This window comes from Pinus tabuliformis, chromosome 5_2, assembly GCF_031772625.1.
Source record: "Pinus tabuliformis cultivar Carrire ecotype Pingquan chromosome 5_2, CPIR1, whole genome shotgun sequence".
Lineage (NCBI taxonomy): Eukaryota > Viridiplantae > Streptophyta > Pinopsida > Pinales > Pinaceae > Pinus > Pinus tabuliformis.
The window spans coordinates 58,962,430-58,981,490 of record NC_142306.1 but is presented as its reverse complement, the minus strand read 5'-3'; positions in this window follow the sequence as shown (position 1 = coordinate 58,981,490).

The following is a 19,061-nucleotide window of genomic DNA, read 5'->3' as shown; positions in this document are numbered from 1 at the left end:
GTGTTGTCCTTGTTGAAAACCTACCTAATGAATGGAAACCTACTTAATGAGTTGTCTCTTAATGGAAACCTACTTGTTGAAGATGTAAACAAGATATGTTTACATATGTGATAGAGTGCTTTGACAAAGGCATATTAGTTTAGAGGCAGAGGTATGATAAAGTTGAAAGTTCAAGAAGTATAACAGTTTCTGTTAAGAAAAGTTTTGTACACACATGAGTATGAAGAAGAAAAGGTGCGTACAGTTTCCACACCATGGTATTCTAAATACCAAGGGCACTTACCATCGTATTTCCTTATGGTATTTAGCCCAGTAATGGATGTTTTGATCCTGACAAAGAAAACCATCGGTTGGAGTATGGTTTTGACATGCGGTCTTGGATAAAGGCTAAACTATATAAGGAGATGAAGATCAAAGTGGTAGTGTGTGTGCAAGTGATGCAAATCTTATGAATATTTAGATCTGAAGAAAATATGATGTAATGGGTTATTGATGGTTTTCTTAATTTAAAACTAAGTATGCACCTCAAGAGTTTGATGATGGATCAGATCCAATAGATCTAAGATGACAATCATGATTATGAGATGATTTGATCTATGTTGGTAGTGTCTTGACGTGTTATATTTTTTGTACGCAAAGATCTAAGTATGTCTGAATTTTTTGTTGTAGCGAAGATTTAATTCTGAAATTGCAGATCTGTACGCAGGTTTTATAGCCTGCAAGGCATGTACACACGCGAATGTGTTTCTGGTAAGTCAAGTACACATGAGTTTATTTCTTGAAAAGCATATACACACATGGCTATGCTTTGAAGAAAGCATGTACATAAATTAGATTTTGATGAAAATCATGTTTGATTAGTTTAATCAGTTTTGATGTGTTTCTGTTGTCTGTCAATGAAGTCTTTTTGATGATCTGGGCTTAAACTGGGATGTTTTGGTTATGGATTGATTGATTGAAAAATGTTGAAGTTACTTGCTAATTATGACTGAATATCAGTGAAATTTTTTTGATTGTTTCAGAATGATACAATAAATCTGTGTATGATTTAGTGTTTGTTTCATAGTGACAATGTTTTAGTTTTTAGGTTTCAGAGGTTTAAGATCTATACGTGGGTATGCTTCATGGAAGACACTTGCGCACGCCAGTTTTCTACTGCAATATAACATATATATTTTGATAGATGGTTTATCAGGGTTTGTAGTAATAGGATCTCGTTTCTATGATGTACAATATGTTGTTTGATATTATGGTTACAGTGATCTAATTGTTCTTTTTGATTGGTTGAGTTTTAAGTTGATTCAGTGATTGGTTGGTTATGTTGGCTGGTTCAATGGTTGAGTTACAAAGATAAATTTCAATTTTGATGGTTTGTTTTGAGCTTAAATATTGGTAGTGGGTCCAATCTGCAAATTTGATGAAACATGGCCTGGTTTCCATCGCCCTAGAGATCTGCCTTGGCTCTAGCTGTCAACACATGAGAGTGTTACGCTGACATCTTCAAAAGAAAAGGTACATGTGCGTGGTGAGTGTGTAATGTAACTCATGTCTAGTTTCTCTTATTGTAAAAGGGGAGAGTGAAGTGACCCTCTTGATGAGAGGGAGTAGTCCCAACCCAGGAAGAAACATGCACAAAAGCAAAAACGATATGTCTAGCATCCATATAGTCCACAATTGATGCGACAATTGTTAAAACCAATGTTTAAGGGAAAACACATACACCATCGAGAAAAGTAGTCCACACGTGGGTGACAGTCATTAGAACCAAGAAAACACAAGCATGGTTTGTCTAATGTCCTGCGGCGTAGTCCACATGGATGGGACAACAGTGATAAATAATACAACACATCTTCAAAAATGTAAGTCCTAAAATAGCTAAAGTATTTCAACTATCTTATTACAGGTTAAGAAAACATGCATTACAAACATTTAAAGAATAGTCTTACAAATGGATACAAAACATGCGTGAAAACGTGTTGGCCTGAGATAAGCTTCTGAATTAAGAAAAAGTTCCAAGACACATCTGTACAACATACATCACTAGCCCTAGTAGTGGGACATTGGAGCCACTCCTCACTCCTCAGAGAATAGACTATAGACTCTAAAGGCTATGTGGGAGGATCCAAGGTGAAAAACTCATTTGCTCATACAATAAAGGGGTATATATAGCTAAGGGAGGGTAACTAACCCTCATGACTCTTCGACTTCCATCATGATTGTTTGACTTACTATGGTTTTTTTACTTTACATGACTCTCCAACTTCATATGTTAGTCTTGTTATCACTCAGAAGTCTTCCCTAGAACTTATAAAAAGAAGGAATAATTTGAGGTAACCACAAACCAAATATTTTAGACTCAGTTTCTAGCCAACCTAAGTCCAGAGAGGGCTCTCTCTTTATAATTTAACTTTGTTTTGGGTAGGATTTCAGGCTAGTTCTTAGTGCTCATGATTTTTTGGTTTGATTGGGTGGTGGACTTAAGGGAACAAATGGGCAGAACAAGTATTAAGGCCATTGGGAAATGGAGTCAATCAAAGAGTGGCTTAATTGGATCAGATCAATTACTAAAGGAAGAGTTCACAGGGCAGGCTAGCACAAAAATAAGAAAATATACAGGTTCAAATGGATGAGGTAGTCCTAACTAGGGTAAAAGGGCAATGTAGAATCCTTCAACCGGGATCAAGATGAAGAAAAGAAGGAGATTAGTAGCAAAGGGCAACTAAGAATCCTTTACTATGGACCTAAGGAGGGAGCTATGGAAGTAAGGGAGCAATCAAGAATTCCCAGAGTGAGATAGTTTAGTAGAAAATAATGAGAAAGTAAACAGTCAAAACAAAGAACATTAAAGCTAATTCTAAGATATCATTCCTTGTTTACTATTTAGATTTTATAGAGAAAACATGTGAATATTTATAACATGACCAGAAAACAATAATTAAACATGAAGAGATAATACTTATTTGCTTCCAATTGTGCACAAGAATCCAGTGAAATGTCTTTAGCTTTATTTCATGACATAGCAAAACCAATCCAGTCTTGAATACAATAGCTCCTTAGCTTGATATAAAATGTCTACAGAATGTATTTTAATCCACCCTAATTACTTCAAAATGTGAAGTATTTATACAGAAATGTTACAAAATATCTCATAATAATATGAGAATTATTCTAGGAAACCAAAATATCTTCAAGCATGAAGATAGAGATAGATGGAGAATTGCCTTCTTGTTGTCCCTTTTATTGTGACTGTGTTGGCTGTTTTAATTCGGATTTGGTTGTTTTAGTTGCTTGTTACCTTCATGCTAGAATTACTTTATGTCTTCAATCCATTGATATTCTTTACCTGCTACACTTTGACTCTATTTCATCTGTTTTACCTGGATGCCATATTGATTTACTGTAGTAAATTTATAGTAAATTTATTCATTTCATCCACCATTCACCTTCAGGTAATTTCATCTTTAGCATATTTCTATGTATCTCATCAGCTTCGGTGTACTTGGAAAAATTTGGCTTATTAACGAACAGGTGCGTTACCTCATGCTCTAGGAAAAATAGATTTCCCAGATTATCATATAATACCTTTCCTGTGGGCAGAGCTTTTACCTCTGAAGTACTAGCTTGGCTGTTGATCAACTTGTTTAGTCTTTCAATGTAATCATCTTGGGTCATAATCTTGTCTTGGATTACCATAGGATTGGAGAGTCCTTTTACCCTTAAAATACCAAACTTTGTCATAAATCTATCAATATCAACTTGGATGCTTTGGCATTATTTCTCAAGAGTGAGCATAAGGTTCCTTTTAGTAAGAATCTTCTTGATTTCTATGATGGTCCCTGTCCTATCTTCTATGCCTAGTTCATCTGGCTGATACCTGTTCTTGCTATTCAAGAGTGTTATCAATTGGTTGGCTTCTTCAGGGTTGTCTCCCAACTTTTCTATTATCTTATGAATTGCTTCTGTGGCTACTTTTACCAATTTAGTTTGCTCAAAAATTACCTGAATAGATGGCTAAACATCATTGATAGACTCAATGATGTTGGCCCAAAGCATTTCCTTTATATCTCCTAGTGGTTGTTGCAATGTCAAGTCCTTTTCAAGGACTTTTATCCTTTCTCCCATTCTTTGATTCTTTTGAGCTTCTTCCTTCTGTTGTATTTGTTCAAGTTTGCAATCAATTTCCAAACTTGACACTTTTTCTCTAAGCTTTTTGAGCTTAGTAGCCTGGATGGTAATTTCCTCCATCGCTTTTACCAATTCAGCTATATTTTCTGTGGATATCCCTGTGCTTGTAGATGTACATGTGACTGTCATAGCTGTAGCTGATGGAACTGTTGGTGCTAAGGAAGCAGCCAATGTGGAGGGCACTGTTGTAGAGACTGTACGAATGACAGTCTGTGGAGTGGTGGCCAACTCTGGCCAGCTCACTCTGTGTAGACAGTATCAAGTTATCCAGCTCTTTCGTTGTTTCTTTTAATTGATGATTCAGCTTAAGGAATATGTCCATAAGCTCCTCTTTCTTCTGAGTTTCTAATACTTCAGTTGTTTTTGGATGATGCAGAGGAGGAATTTTGAGCTATTTTTTCAATGCAGCTATGTCATCATTTTTCTTTTTGATTAGCTTTTCTACAGCCTTTACATCATTGGGATCATGCCCTAGCTCTATGATTAAGTCCTCTAAGGAATTTATCCTGGTATCCTTGGCCTTTGAAGATGCCTTCTCTAACTGGAATTACACTGATATATTATTCAACGAATTTTGGAGTTGATGTGCTGCAATGGCCTTACTGGTCAATGTGGAATAAACCATTTCCCTGGTCTTCTTGTGTAATTCTATTTGGTCGATAGGATGTATATCCTTCACCAACACCTTAAAATATGTCTTCAAGTAATATGTTATAGACCTAGGATGTTGTGTGGTAGGCTTCATGAAACTCATTTGCATCTTACCTTCTTTTACATCAAAGGATAACATTAACCTTGTTTGATTAGTGGGAGCCATTTTAAGGTATTGCGCATAGCTTTGGGCCTTCAATATTTCATTTTTGGCCTTTATTTCTTTGTATTTCTCTCTAATGTCTTGGTTCTGGCCGATTGGAGCCCTGAATGAGGATACTTCCATGCTCTGTTGTCCCTCTAGCATTTGAGCGTGTGAAGTGGAAGATTCTTGTGTACCTCTAGAGGGAGTGGTCTGCCTATTTTCTGCTCCTTCTGTACTTGTGGTTACAGCTATTTCCTTTTTGAACTCTTGTTCCAAAAAAGGATTTAACCTTTTACTCTTGACATAAGTCTATGAAATAGGTTTTCTAGAACGAGTGGCCTCCTCTCTATCTCTTTTTGGATTCTTCTCCTCATTTAGAGGAGTATGTACAATAGGAGGATTACTCATGATGTGTTCTAGCTAAGCCAACTCTTTTGATATGTCTGGTTGCTCTGATTCTTCTTGCTCTTGAGTTCCTTCTTCTACTAGTTGCTCACTGTGTTCATGTGTTTCCCTTTGGGATTGGGATTCTCCTAGCACCTATACAAAGGAATCTTCATCAAGTCTTCTTTCTAGATCAATCAACACATTATTGACAACAATTTCTGTGTTATCTCAGTCTACTAAAGTGTTCCCCATCCATTCTAGTTGATTTGCATACTGTTCTATTTCAAGAATTCTGTGGTGTACATAGGGAGATAATTTGTTCTTTTGTCTTTTATTGCAGATGAAATCTAAAGGGTCATATCTCCATATGAAACTTTGTTTCAATTTCATTCTTTGAAGGATTTATTTTTCTTCCTTTGCAGCTTCCATATTGTTGCATATAAAGTTGCCAAGCTGGTCTTTTATTCTGAGTTGATTCTCGGCCTTTAGAAAATGTACCTCATCTAAATTAATCATTAGCATGTAGTACTCCAAAGCAAACAATCTCATGGGAAGGTATCTTGGAAGTTTGTGGAGTGCTAACTCAACCATATATTCTGATTTCAGTGTGATTTTGGTACAAGTACCAATCTCCCACTCCATATTGTTTGGACAACTGTAGGACCGTCCTGATATCTGCAGTGATTCTGGGGGGAGGGATTCCTAACAACGTAGTTTCCACTGGGTGCACAAAAATATCTATGAAATCTGTATAAGTATATGGAGAGTCATATTGGTGGATTAATGAAGTCTAGAAGACTACTGATTTGGGGTTGCCTCTGGTATCAAGCTTCTAGAGTGTAAATGGGAATTTATCAGCTTGATAGCACATGAAAATATGATATAAAACTGATGAATATTTGAATACTCTTTCATTTTCCATTCTCATGAATTGATTATGCATCTTATCTGCAATGAACTTAGCATAGTCAAACATGCTGGCAGGGGGTTGTCTAGGAGTGTAAATGGACATGAAGGCTATAATAATCTCATAAACAAATTCACTTGTAGTCTGGCCTAACACACTGGATATCATTGCTATGATGTCTCAGCTAAGTTCAGAGAATATGGTCCACATGTAAAGGGGAGAGTCCTTTGGAATGTATTTCTCTTCCCTAATGAAGGTCTGGAATAACTGAGCAAGTTTGATGGAGGTGATTGTAGGGAATCTATTAAGCAGGTCTCCAACAGAAAGGGGGGTCAAGTTTTGGCTTGGTTGCAACTTCAGCATTTCATTTATGGATTCAGTAGTAATGGTAAATAATACATCATGGTCAGGAGTCATCACTGCTCTGTAGTTCATATGGCAATAGTGGACAATCTTTGGGAAGATATGAACTCTAGGGAATTGGTACTTGGGCAAACCTGATTCCCAAAGACCTATTTTGTCTACGTGGTTTAAGTACTGGTCTTTGTACCTGTAGTATAATTTCAGTGGGGATTCTTGGATAGAGGTATCTTTGATTTGAAAGTATTTATCTCCTAAAGAGAGATGGTATAAGTCCCTATGGGAAGTAGAAATTGGTAGGACATTCAATGAAACTGGAGCAGCCATCCTTAGTTTTTGTGGATTCAAGGATGGGGGCGAAAGGTTTTCAACCAAATTGGGGGAAAATTGGTTTAATTCAGAATGGATTGGAGTTGTTGGGCAATTTTTTTACTTAATTACTTAATATATTGAAGCAATTGAGTAACGATTTGGGAATTAAACAAGGTTTCTTAGTGATTTTGGGTAAATACTTGGTTTTGACTCTGAATGGATTGATGGGTGACTGTGCATGTTTTTCAGAAAACTTACATGACTGAAGGGTGGTCTGGAAGTTCAACAGCTTTAGTAGGTTGGCAATTGGATGTGGGTTGACAGTTTAACGTACTCTGGTGCTTGCATGGAGGTGCGAGCAGTCGTTTTCACAATAAAAATAAAAACAATGAGTTTTTTTAGTTTTATTTACAAAGTCAACTATTTTGGTAGGTACACGAGGAAAGGTATGTTTGGATTTAAGCAGGGGATGAGACATTTTGTCGTCAAGTGGGAGGCAGTAAGTGGGTTTAGATCGCACCACTTTTGTGTTGGAGTGGTTTCAGGGGACGGTTGCCCGATGCCATTCATCGGGCACCATGTAGTAGTGGGGTGAAAAGTGAAACCACCCATATTGGGTAGGTAAAGGTTGGCTTGCGGAGGCCGCCCGATATGATCGTTAACCATTGGATCAAATGGGGCATGATCGTATGGTGATCAGGGTGGGGATTTGACACAAATTTTAATGGAGGGACCCGATGGGGTTTTAAAAGTGACGGGATTTAATTAATTACGAATTAGGGTGGATTAAGGGCATCAGGGGTGATTTTATTGGCGAAGGTCAATTATTAATTAACCACAGATCGGTTAATTAATTTGTTTTATTCCGCTAAGGGTTTTGGTTCTTAATCAGTCGCTGATCAACTAATTTTAACCCATTAATCATTGATGATATTGATAAAGTTTATATTTCAATCTTCGGGACAATATATTAATATTAAGGGGTTTTAATAAATACATAGGGAAAATGGTTATTTTCTCGGGAATTTAATATATAAATAAAGTCAAAAGTTAATATGAATGAAGGATGAAAATGTTTTAGCGCTAAGCATAAAATGAGTTCTTTGTAATTTTAGTTTTTGCTTTTCACAAAGAAAACATAAAAACTTGGGCTAAGTATGAATTTATGGGATCTTTTGAAAAGGGGTTTTTTATGGGGGTAATGGCTTTTCTAAGGTTTTATCCTTAGAGAAAGGGGTTTATTAGGGGAAAGTAAGTTTATTGGGAATATGAATGAATTTGAAGAGGGTGAATGCTTATGAGGGGACTTTTAGTACTTAGGACCTATAAGTTATTGGTCCAAGGGACTGCTCCCTCCAGAAGTTAGAGAAATGCTCTGAGCCCCTTTAACTTAAGATTTTAGGTACTTTAAGACTTTCCTTGGAAATTAGTTAAGTGAAAAATGTAATGAATGAGGGAGGTTAATCAATTGACTTTGTGTACTTTGGTAAATGCTCAATTTTCATCCATACTTAGAAATTTGATGATGAAGGTGAATAATATGGTCTTATCTAATCAATCATCATAATTCTGCAACCATTCAATTACTTACCCATCTACTCATCCTACCATTTTTACTTCTGTTTATTAGGGTGCATTTAAGCTGGCAAACCCTTATCAAAACATTTTATTTTCTCTTACAAGAGTCATTTATCTAAGTCTAACCTTATTACATACAAGGGTTGAGATTAAATTGTTGAGCTCCTTTTATTTACTCTACCTATCTACTTATCTGCCAAGATTAAACAGTTTGGTCAGATTTTATTCTCTATCTCTAAGCATAAAATTGAAAACATGAAATAGCCAAGTTTAAACATTTTGACCATCCATGGATTGTGGCAAAGGTAACAAGCTGCACACAATCTTTTATTCTACATCAAAAGTAAGTAGTAGTGGCATTTTGTCTTGCACACTTTCATGGTCTTTTTCTTTATTGGGGTTTATTTTTTTTTATCTTTTTTGACCTTTTTTATTCTTTTTGTCCTTTGATTTTTATTTTAGGACATACCCTCTTCACATTTTTTTAAAATTTTTTGATTTTTTGAATATGGAAAACATTTGCAGAAAGCAAAGGTATGTACATATTACATATTTGACCTCATCTATTCAAAAATTATGACTCTTATTGGTATAGGAACATAACGGTGGCTCCACTTGGGGATGGAATTTTCTGGTGAAATGTCAGGAACTAGTAGATCAATGGCCTTATGAATTACTATGATTTTACTCTGTAACTTTTCCATTTTAATTTTCTACTTTATTGATATTTATGACAGTGAAACTTTTGAAGCTTAGGGCCTTCTCTTCGGGCTTCAACTCCAAAATTACCATCCAATCAACACTAAACTTTTTGAGGATTAAAATATGTATAAGTGATTAGTGAAATCAGTGACTGGGATCTATATAGTGCTTAAGCATTCAACCATTAACTAATCCTCCTTCTACTTCTACACCATCCAATTCTTTGAGGAAAAAAGCATTATTACCTTTAAAAGGATAAATGATGTAAGGTCCTTTCCATAGGAAGTCGAACTTCCTATGTTTACCTTTATCCTCCCTTCTTGAGTCCCATTTCAAAACTTTATCTCCTAGATAGAAATCTTCTGCCTTGGTCCTTTTGTCAAAAAATTTCTTGATTCTCTCTTGCACATTTTGGGATATGATATACACTTCTTCCCTGATCTGCTGTAAGTGAATTGTCTGGTTGATCCTCCTTTGAATATCGTTTGGCTAAACCTGTGCTTCTTGGAGAAATTTCATCACTTGTATTCCCAAGGAAGATGGGAAAACAACCTCCATCCCATAGACTAGCTGATAAGGACTGGTACTAATGGATTTCTTTGTGGTCATCCTATCTGTTATCACCCCAAGAAACTCTCCTAGGTTGTATCTCTGAGATGCTCGGGAACATTACAAACTCTACAAAGTGTTGGAAATGGATGAATGGAAGGAATGATGCATATTCAAGCTAGATAACCACTTCTACTATGCTTAACTCCAGACATGTGGTGAACACCCCCAGACTACAAGGCTTTAAACCACCAATTACTCACAGTTTGAGGATTAAGTGAACATGGAGAATACTAACCACACCAGCAGATGCACAAGACCATGTGATGGCCAGCTGCAACCAGTAAAAGAGGTTTGCAAATCTATTTCCTAATGCACAGACATGATGATAGCTCTCTGGCACTAAGTAAACAGAAACTTGCATAACACATTCAATGATACATACTAGATTCTAACACAGAGGTGGGATGACAGCCCCTCTAATACTAAACATCAAGAGCACATGAAAAATGTATAATAGGCACAACCCGGGACAGAGAAGAAATGGAATGTGAGCAATCAATAGCAAAAGAAGCTTATATTAGTTGAAAATGAAGACTAGATGCTGCAAGTATCACAATAGTTACAGTCTCCAGAAGTTGAACCTTACATCAAAACTACAACCATCAACCGCATCAGCTCTTGTTTCTAGGTATATATAGAGGTTTATTACAAAAATATTCTGTGATCATATGCGTGGAGGGGTCATAATGGACCACCAACCACCTTAACTCTCTGAAATGGGCCTCTGCTACGATCTGCTACTTTAATAAATTAATTTGACATTCTCTGTTGCTCGGCTGTCCTTCCTGCACAGGTGGAGTAAAATATGAAACAAGCTCCATGACTGATTAATGCTTTCAACTGCTCTTTCCTTCACGACTCTCTTTCCTTAATAAATGCAGTTGTTGTGGAGTAACTGCACCCGGTACTAGTAGTTGATCGTTGTTGTCCTTCGGGAGTACAAGACAATCAAAGGAGGTGAAGTCTGCATGGTGGAAGAATGGATGAGGAAGATCAACCATTGAATCACATGGATTGATGGCAGGAATCGTTTTGCAGAGGGTATTGAGAGAAAATGGGAGCGAACGAATGAGGGTCGTTGGATCGCGCACAGGCAGATCCAACAATGGTGATCGAGGGCGGAAGCTACGTGGGGTTTACTTGGCGGGGACGATGGTTTTGGTGGTGGGCGGTATTCCCCGCACCGCTTATGGTAGAATGGCGGTAAACATTGTTGGAAATAATACTGAGAGGGGGGGGTGAATCAGTATTATCAGATCAATAAAAAATTTTCAATGCTCAGAAACATATACGCTACTTCAGTTAAATGAACCAGCATGTACATGCTACTGTGTCTAAAGAAAACAGCGTATAACCAGAAAACTTATAATTCAGTTAGTTTATCTTCAGTTAAGTGCATCAGGTCATTATTCACCATATTAAGAGTAAAAAGATGCAGTATAACAGAACATATCATCACACAAAAGCCACACACATGAACACCATGATATAAGGTGGAAACCCAATGTGGGTGAAAACCACCTGCTGCAAGTCGTCTCTATCTTTCTTTAATAAGAACTTCAGTTTACAATCTTTTGTACTGGTGCAGCCTTATACCAGTACGCAGGCTACAACCTGCAGAAGGCTTCAACCTTCTCTCGTTCTCCAAACTTCCTTGGAAGGGAGCTCCAACCCCCTTTGCTCTTGTACTAGCTAAGATACTAGTACGTAGGTGCTGGCCTACAATCTTCTTTCCTTCAGGTACCACTTTACATCAATTTTCAGACTGGATATTCCTGAGGCACAACATTACAATCTGAAGGCTATGATTCATTCACAAATCATTGAAGCATAAAACAACCAATACTAGCATCATCAATCTTTGAATCACTGAACCACTGAAACCCTGTCAACACCTGTCACCAGAACACAGAGCAGACTACAGAACTTTGTAATAACAGTCAGACCCAGCTGCAACCCAAAAATCAAGCTCCAAAAGATATACGCTACTTCAATGAAGGCAACCTGCGTATACACGCAGTTTTACCGAAGACAACCTGCGTACAGATCTAAAAATAATTTTTCATAACTTGCAGCTGTACCAGACATCAGTTATACCCAGAACATAACATTGCGTTAGTATGTAGATCTAGAAATACGCATAATCAACCATATAAAGATAATTCATTTCAAACCATTTGATCCCGATCTCTCCTTAGATCTTGTTCTCCATCAACCGATGAGATCTCTCCTTAGCTCAGATCAAGCAATACATCATCAACCAATAACCTGCATACTGGATCTAATACTTCATCAGATATTCAAGACTTTTCAGATACACTTGCCTAATGATTTCCTTCTCCTTATATAGCCTTAGGCCTTGTTCAATACCAAGAGCCAAAACCATAGAAATCCAATACCATCAACTTCAAAAACTAGGGATCAACACGTCCGTCGAGACACCAAGGTCCAAAACCATAGGCACAACTTCCAAGGAATAACCGCCGTGGACCAAAGATAAGTTTTCAACATACACGCGCTTTTACTGAAGCCAACCAGTGTGTACACGCGACTTGGTATATAGCGAACCAGCGTGTATATGTTTTTCTTCATACTTGTAGACTGATCATCAATTCCTTGCTGCTATCCTTTTGCACTATGATTTGTCATCAGTGTGATTTGCCATCAAGGACAACACTTGTCTCATAATGCCAACAATCTCCCCCTTTGGACTTGATGGCAACAACACCAAATCAAATCACTCTCCCCCTTTGTCATCAAGGGCAAAGGGCAGTGCTCCCCCTGAGTACATGTTGATATCTTTGCTTGGCTATGCTGAAACATGCTCCCTCTGACTGTAGGCAAGACCTGCAAAAGATGTTCTTCAAAAGAACCAAGACTTGTACATCATAAAGGACCTTCCTATCACCAAAAGACTCAATACATACATCCATACTCCCAACCAAGAGGGGATACATCAGAAATTTACATATAATAACCAATATTCATCCCAGGCATAGTGGGGAAACCAACATAGGTCGTTACATGACCTTGACACCATAAAGAGATATCACAAAAGAGGTACATGACATAGAGACGAAAAAAGCAGCATCTGATAAACATCTTTTATATCAGCAGCTAAGGTTTCCTTCTGAGCTCCTTCTCCTGAAACTAACAACAGTTGTGAAACAGGACCAAAAGCATCTAAATGCCAACAATGCTTTATGAGACTTTAAGCTGCTCCCCCTGAACCTGTGCCTGCTGCACCCCCTGAAACTGTGCCTGAAGAATTCTGGCATACCCATCTCAAACCTTCTCCAACCAGAGTCTGCCCTTGCTGTTCAAAACTCCATATACGCGACTTCTCCTGCATAAAACGGCGTATGTACACGGATATAATTTCTGCAACACGCGTACACCATACATGTGACTTTCCTTGCATAAATCGGCGTATATACGCGGATATCCCTTACGCAACTCGCGTATACCAACTTTTCTGTAGAACAAACAAGCTTCAACAACAGGATGAAGCATCAATTACTCCCAGCTTTTGTCTGAGATATTCAAAAGTTTCCCTCGGTAGTGGTTTTGTGAGAATATCAGCAACTTGTTCCTTAGAAGGAACATACTCCAGCTTGACCTTTTGCTCAAGCACTTGTTCCCGAAGAAAATGGTACTTGATTGGTATGTTCTTGGTCTTTGAATGCATGACTGGATTCTTTGAAATGCTGATTGCACTTGTATTATCACATAAGATAGAGACTGGTGGAGTGCAAGTGATTTGAAAATCCTGCAAGGTCTGCATCATCCAAAGAAGTTGTGTGCAACAAGATGCCGCAGCCACATATTCTGCTTCAGCTGTAGATAAAGCAATTGAACTCTGTTTCTTGCTGAACCAAGATACTAATCTGGAACCCATGAAGAAAGCACCACCACTTGTGCTCTTCCTATCATCTACACTTCCGGCCCAATCTGCATCTGTGTAAGCATGAAGAGTGAGATCTGTATCCCTATGATACCATAAGCCATAGTTTTGGGTCCCTTGAAGATACTTGAAGATTCTTTTGACTGCCTGAAGATGAGTTTCCTTTGGGTTGGCTTGAAATCTTCCAACAATTCCTACTGCATGCATAATATCTGGTCGGGTACCTATCAAATAAAGCAAACTCCCAATCATGGATCTATAAGTTGGTTGATGAATTGCTGCTGATTCATCATTTGCACTGAGGCTACATCCTGTAACCATTGGTGTACATACTGGCTTTGAATCTTCCATGCCATACTTCTTCAAGATCTGCTTGAGGTACTTGGTTTGAGACAAGAAAATACCTCCTTCATTTTGTTGAATTTGCAATCCAAGAAAGTATGTCAATTCTCCAAGCAATGACATTTCAAATTCTTTCTGCATAACCAAGGCAAAGTTCTGAATCATAGCCTCTTCATTGCTGCCAAAGATAATATCATCTACATACACAACAAGTATTAGCACTTTGTTATTTTCAACTTTCATATAGAGATTGCTATCTGTTGATCCTTTTGAAAAACCTTGTTGGTGAAGATATTTGTCCAATCGATAGTACCAAGCCCTTGGAGCTTGTTTGAGACCATAGAGAGCCTTTTTCAATCTGCATACAAGGTTTGGATCATTCCCAAGAATGAAACCATCTGGTTGCTCAATATATACTTCTTCTTTTAAGTCTCCATTCAGAAAGGCTGATTTTACGTCCATTTGGAATACCTTGAAGGTTTGAAAGCTTGAGAGAGCAAGGAACATTCGGATGGCCTCAAGTCTTGCAACAGGAGAAAAGGTCTCTTCAAAATCTATTCCTTCTTGCTGCGCATACCCTTTACAAACAAGTCTGGCCTTGTTTCTAATTACTTCTCCATTTTCATTCAATTTATTTTTGAAGACCCATTTAGTCCCTATGAAATTTTTATCTTTTGGTCTAGGAACGAATTCCCAAGTATTGTTCTTTTTGATCTGTTCAAGTTCTTCATCCATTGCTTTGACCCAGCTTTCATCTTTGCATGCCTCTTTCACATTTTGTGGTTCAGTGGAAGAGAGTAATGCCAAATAGCTTGAAGCTTCTGCAATTCTTCTTCTTGTTTGTATTCCTGCTTCTTTCTGCCCCACAATCTGAGATTCTGGATGATTCTTTTGAACATATCTGGATGGAGTCTTTTCTTCTATTCTTGTTTGCTCCTCTGGTTCTTCTTGAGGTTCTTCTTCTTCATCATTCTGCCTTTGAGAATAGCCTTCATCTTCTTCAATGTCTTCATGATGAACTTGCCTAGGAATATATCCCTTCTCATCAACCACTACATCAATGCTGTCAACAATTCTGTCAAGTCTTTTATTGTAGCACTTGTATGCTTTGCTATGTGGAGAGTAACCAAGAAGAATGCCTTCATCTGCTCTTGGTTCAAGTTTTCCAAGCTGCTCATCAGTATTCTTAATATAACATTTGCTCCCAAAGATTTTGAAGTGGTTCACCGAAGGAGTCTTACCACACCAGAGCTCATGAGGAGTTTGAGTGCTATTTACTCGGACATTTGTTTTGTTGAGAATAATAACCGCAGCATGTGCAGCTTCACCCCAGAAAGTTGCGGGAGTACCTGACTCATCAAGCATAGCACGAGCCATTTGTTGGATTGTTCTGTTCATTCTTTCCACAACTCCATTTTGCTGAGGAGTTCTAGCTGTAGAGAATTCTCTTCTTATCCCATGTTCTTCATAGAAATCAAAGAATTCATTTGAAGTAAACTCCCCACCTCTGTCAGATCTGAGGAACTTAATTTTGTGTCCTGATTCATTTTCTGCCAAGGCTTTCAAGGATTTGAATTTTTCGAATGCTTCATCTTTGTGCTTCATAAGTCCTAACCAGACAAACCTGGAGAAATCGTCAATGAATAATATCAAATATTCTTCTCCTCGAGGTGTCCTTTTCCTAAATGGACCACATACATCTGTATGGACTACCTCAAGAGGTATGCTGGCTGATCCTTCCTTCTCTGGAAAGTTAGTTCTGGTTTGCTTTCCAAACTAACAAGATTTGCATATAGTGTTGTCTGGAATTTTGATATCTGGAAGACCGCGAACTGCTTGATATTTGCATGCTTTCCTTATTTGTGAAAAACTTAGATGCCCCAACCTCCTATGCCATAGCCAGTGTTCATCATCCTTGCTCAAATAACATTGTTGTGGTCTTTCTTCAAATATGTATAGATTATTTGGAGTCCTTCTTCCTTTGATCACTGTTTTGCCTGTATCAAGATCACGAACACAACATCCATTTGATCTAAATATTACCTCTGTTCCTTGATCGCACATCTGACTGACACTCAGAAGATTATGCTTCAATCCATCAACATACAAAACATTTCCAGCTTTGACCTTCTCTTTCAATGGAGCAAAACCTTTTCCTTTTATGGCTGCAGAGATATCGTTTCCAAAAGAAACTTTCTTCCCCTTTTCTAATGCGGTATATGACTCAAGATTTTCTTTGTCCCCTGTCATATGCTTCAAACATCCGCTGTCAATGTACCATAGACTTTCTTGACCTTCTGCATAAAAGGCTATCCCACATCTTTCTGGTTGTGGTTCCTTTATTCTCCATGTTCTGACATTTGAGTTTTGCTCCTTCTGAATTGTCTTCCGGAACCTGCTCCTGCATTCAGAGTCTTCATGACCAAAGTTATTACAAATAGAGCATTCAACTTCATTTTCAAGAACCGAAAAGTTGTTATAAGTCCTTTTCATGGTTTCAGTCATTCTCCCTTGCTTTTGAGCTTCTCTAGTCATGATTGTCTTGTAGGCAACACATTGAGCTGCTTTGTGACCGAAGTTATGGCAAGAAAAGCATTGGCCATTAAAGAAACTTCTGCGATAATCAGATCTATCATCCAACCGATTGTAGCTTCTATTTATTCTTGGAGCAAATTGGGAAGATTTTACCTGTGGCTGATTGTAGCTTCTGTTTGTCCTTAAGGCAGTTTGTCCCCAAATTTCTTGATGGTATTTATTTGTTCTTGAGGTAAATTGTCCCTGATTCACCTGATTACTTTTATTTGGCCTTTGCTCGCTTCTCCTTACTGCATCAAGATAACTTTTAGAGGTAGAGGCTTGAGATGTTTCTCCATTATATCCAAGACCTGTCTTGATCAGAGGAGATCGCTGCACATTGATAATCTCATCCAAAGTTTCAGATCCTTTAACAAATTTAAGATTAATAGCTTTTGTTTTCTCAATCTCTTTTTTAAGACCAACAATTTCACCTTCTAGTTTTTCAAGATGTTTTTCCTTTTCATCAATTTGAAATTGTAGAGTATCAATGATCATATTCTTTTCTTCTATACATCTCTTGAGTCTAGTAATTTCATCATAAAGGTTATCCACATCTATAGCATCCATATAATCATCATCTTCAAATGCCATTAACAACTTATATTCATTACCTCGTTCATCTTCATCACTATTCGATAGACCATCACTATCTTCATGAGTGTAGTAGCTTTTCTTATTTGCACTCTGTTTCTTGTTCCATCTAGCAGGTTCCTTTCCTTTATCCTTATAAGGACATTTTGCAGCATAATGACCTACTCTTCCACAAGCAAAGCATTTAAAAGGTAACTTACCTCTGAACCTTCCAGAACCCCTTTGAAGATTTCTGACAAAATTTGATTCTTCTTCCTCTTCTTCTGGGACGTGGCTTGCTTCATAATAATCTTCTTTGCCTGATGCCTTGAAAGCAGCTTCTCTTCTGTCTGATGGACCTCCCTTTCTCATTTCATAAGCAGTTAGAATTCCATGTAGCTGAGACATAGTAAGAATTCGTAGATTTTCCTTTTCTTCTATTGCAGATACTTTAGATTCAAACTTGGGGGACAATGATCTTAGAACCTTTTCAACCACTATAGCCTCTTTTATTTCTTCACCCAATTTTTTCATACAATTAACAATCTCATCTACCCGAAGAAAATAGTTAGCCACACTTTCATCATTATACATCTTGAGAGTCTCATACTGAATCCTAAGAGTTTGAAGTTTAGCACGCTTTACTAGTTCATCTCCTTCATATCTCGTGACAATTTTGTCCCATATCTCTTTTGCGGATTTGTAGTGCATTACCTTCATGAATTCTGTTTGGGATATACATCCTAATAGGGTACTGACTGCTTTCGCATTTGTTTCATACTTCTTTTTCTCAGCTGCATCTGTAGGAGTAGCTGAAGGAAAAGCGTAGCCTGTTTCTATGATGTCCCAAACTTTTGTACCAAGAGATTGAAGATAGGCAGTAACTCTTACCTTCCAATAATTGAAGTTTGTCCCATCAAAAACCGGTGGCCTGATTGATGCTTCTCTCTCGTAGTTGCTCATGATGAACGATCTACCTTCAAGCGATCAAGCTTCTCTGAAGGACCTGCTCTGATACCAATTGTTGGAAATAATACTGAGAGGTGGGGGTGAATCAGTATTATCAGATCAATAAAAAATTTTCAATGCTCAGAAACATATACGCTACTTCAGTTAAATGAACCAGCGTGTACACGCTACTGTGTCTAAAGAAAACAGCGTATAACCAAAAAAATTATAATTCAGTTAGTTTATCTTCAGTTAAGTGCATCAGGTCATTATTCACCATATTAAGAGTAAACAGATGCAGTATAATAGAACAGATCATCACACAAAAGCCACACACATGAACACCATGATATAAGGTGGAAACCTAATGTGGGTGAAAACCACCTGCTACAAGTCGTCTCTATCTTTCTTTAATAAGAACTTCAGTTTACAATCTTTTGTACTGGTGCAGCCTTATACCAGTACGCAGGCTACAACCTGCAGAAGGCTTCAACCTTCTCTCGTTCTCCAAACTTCCTTGGAATGGAGCTCCAACCCCCTTTGCTCTTGTACTAGCTAAGATACTAGTACGTAGGTGCTGGCCTACAATCTTCTTTCCTTCAGGTACCACTTTTCATCAATTTTCAGACTGGATATTCCTGAGGCACAACATTACAATCTGAAGACTATGATTCATTCACAAATCATTGAAGCATAAAACAACCAATACTAGCATCATCAATCTTTGAATCACTGAACCACTGAAACCCTGTCAACACCTGTCACCAGAACACAGAGCAGACTACAGAACTCTGTAATAACAGTCAGACCCAGCTGTAACCCAAAAATCAAGCTCCAAAAGATATACGCTACTTCAATGAAGGCAACCTGCGTATACACGC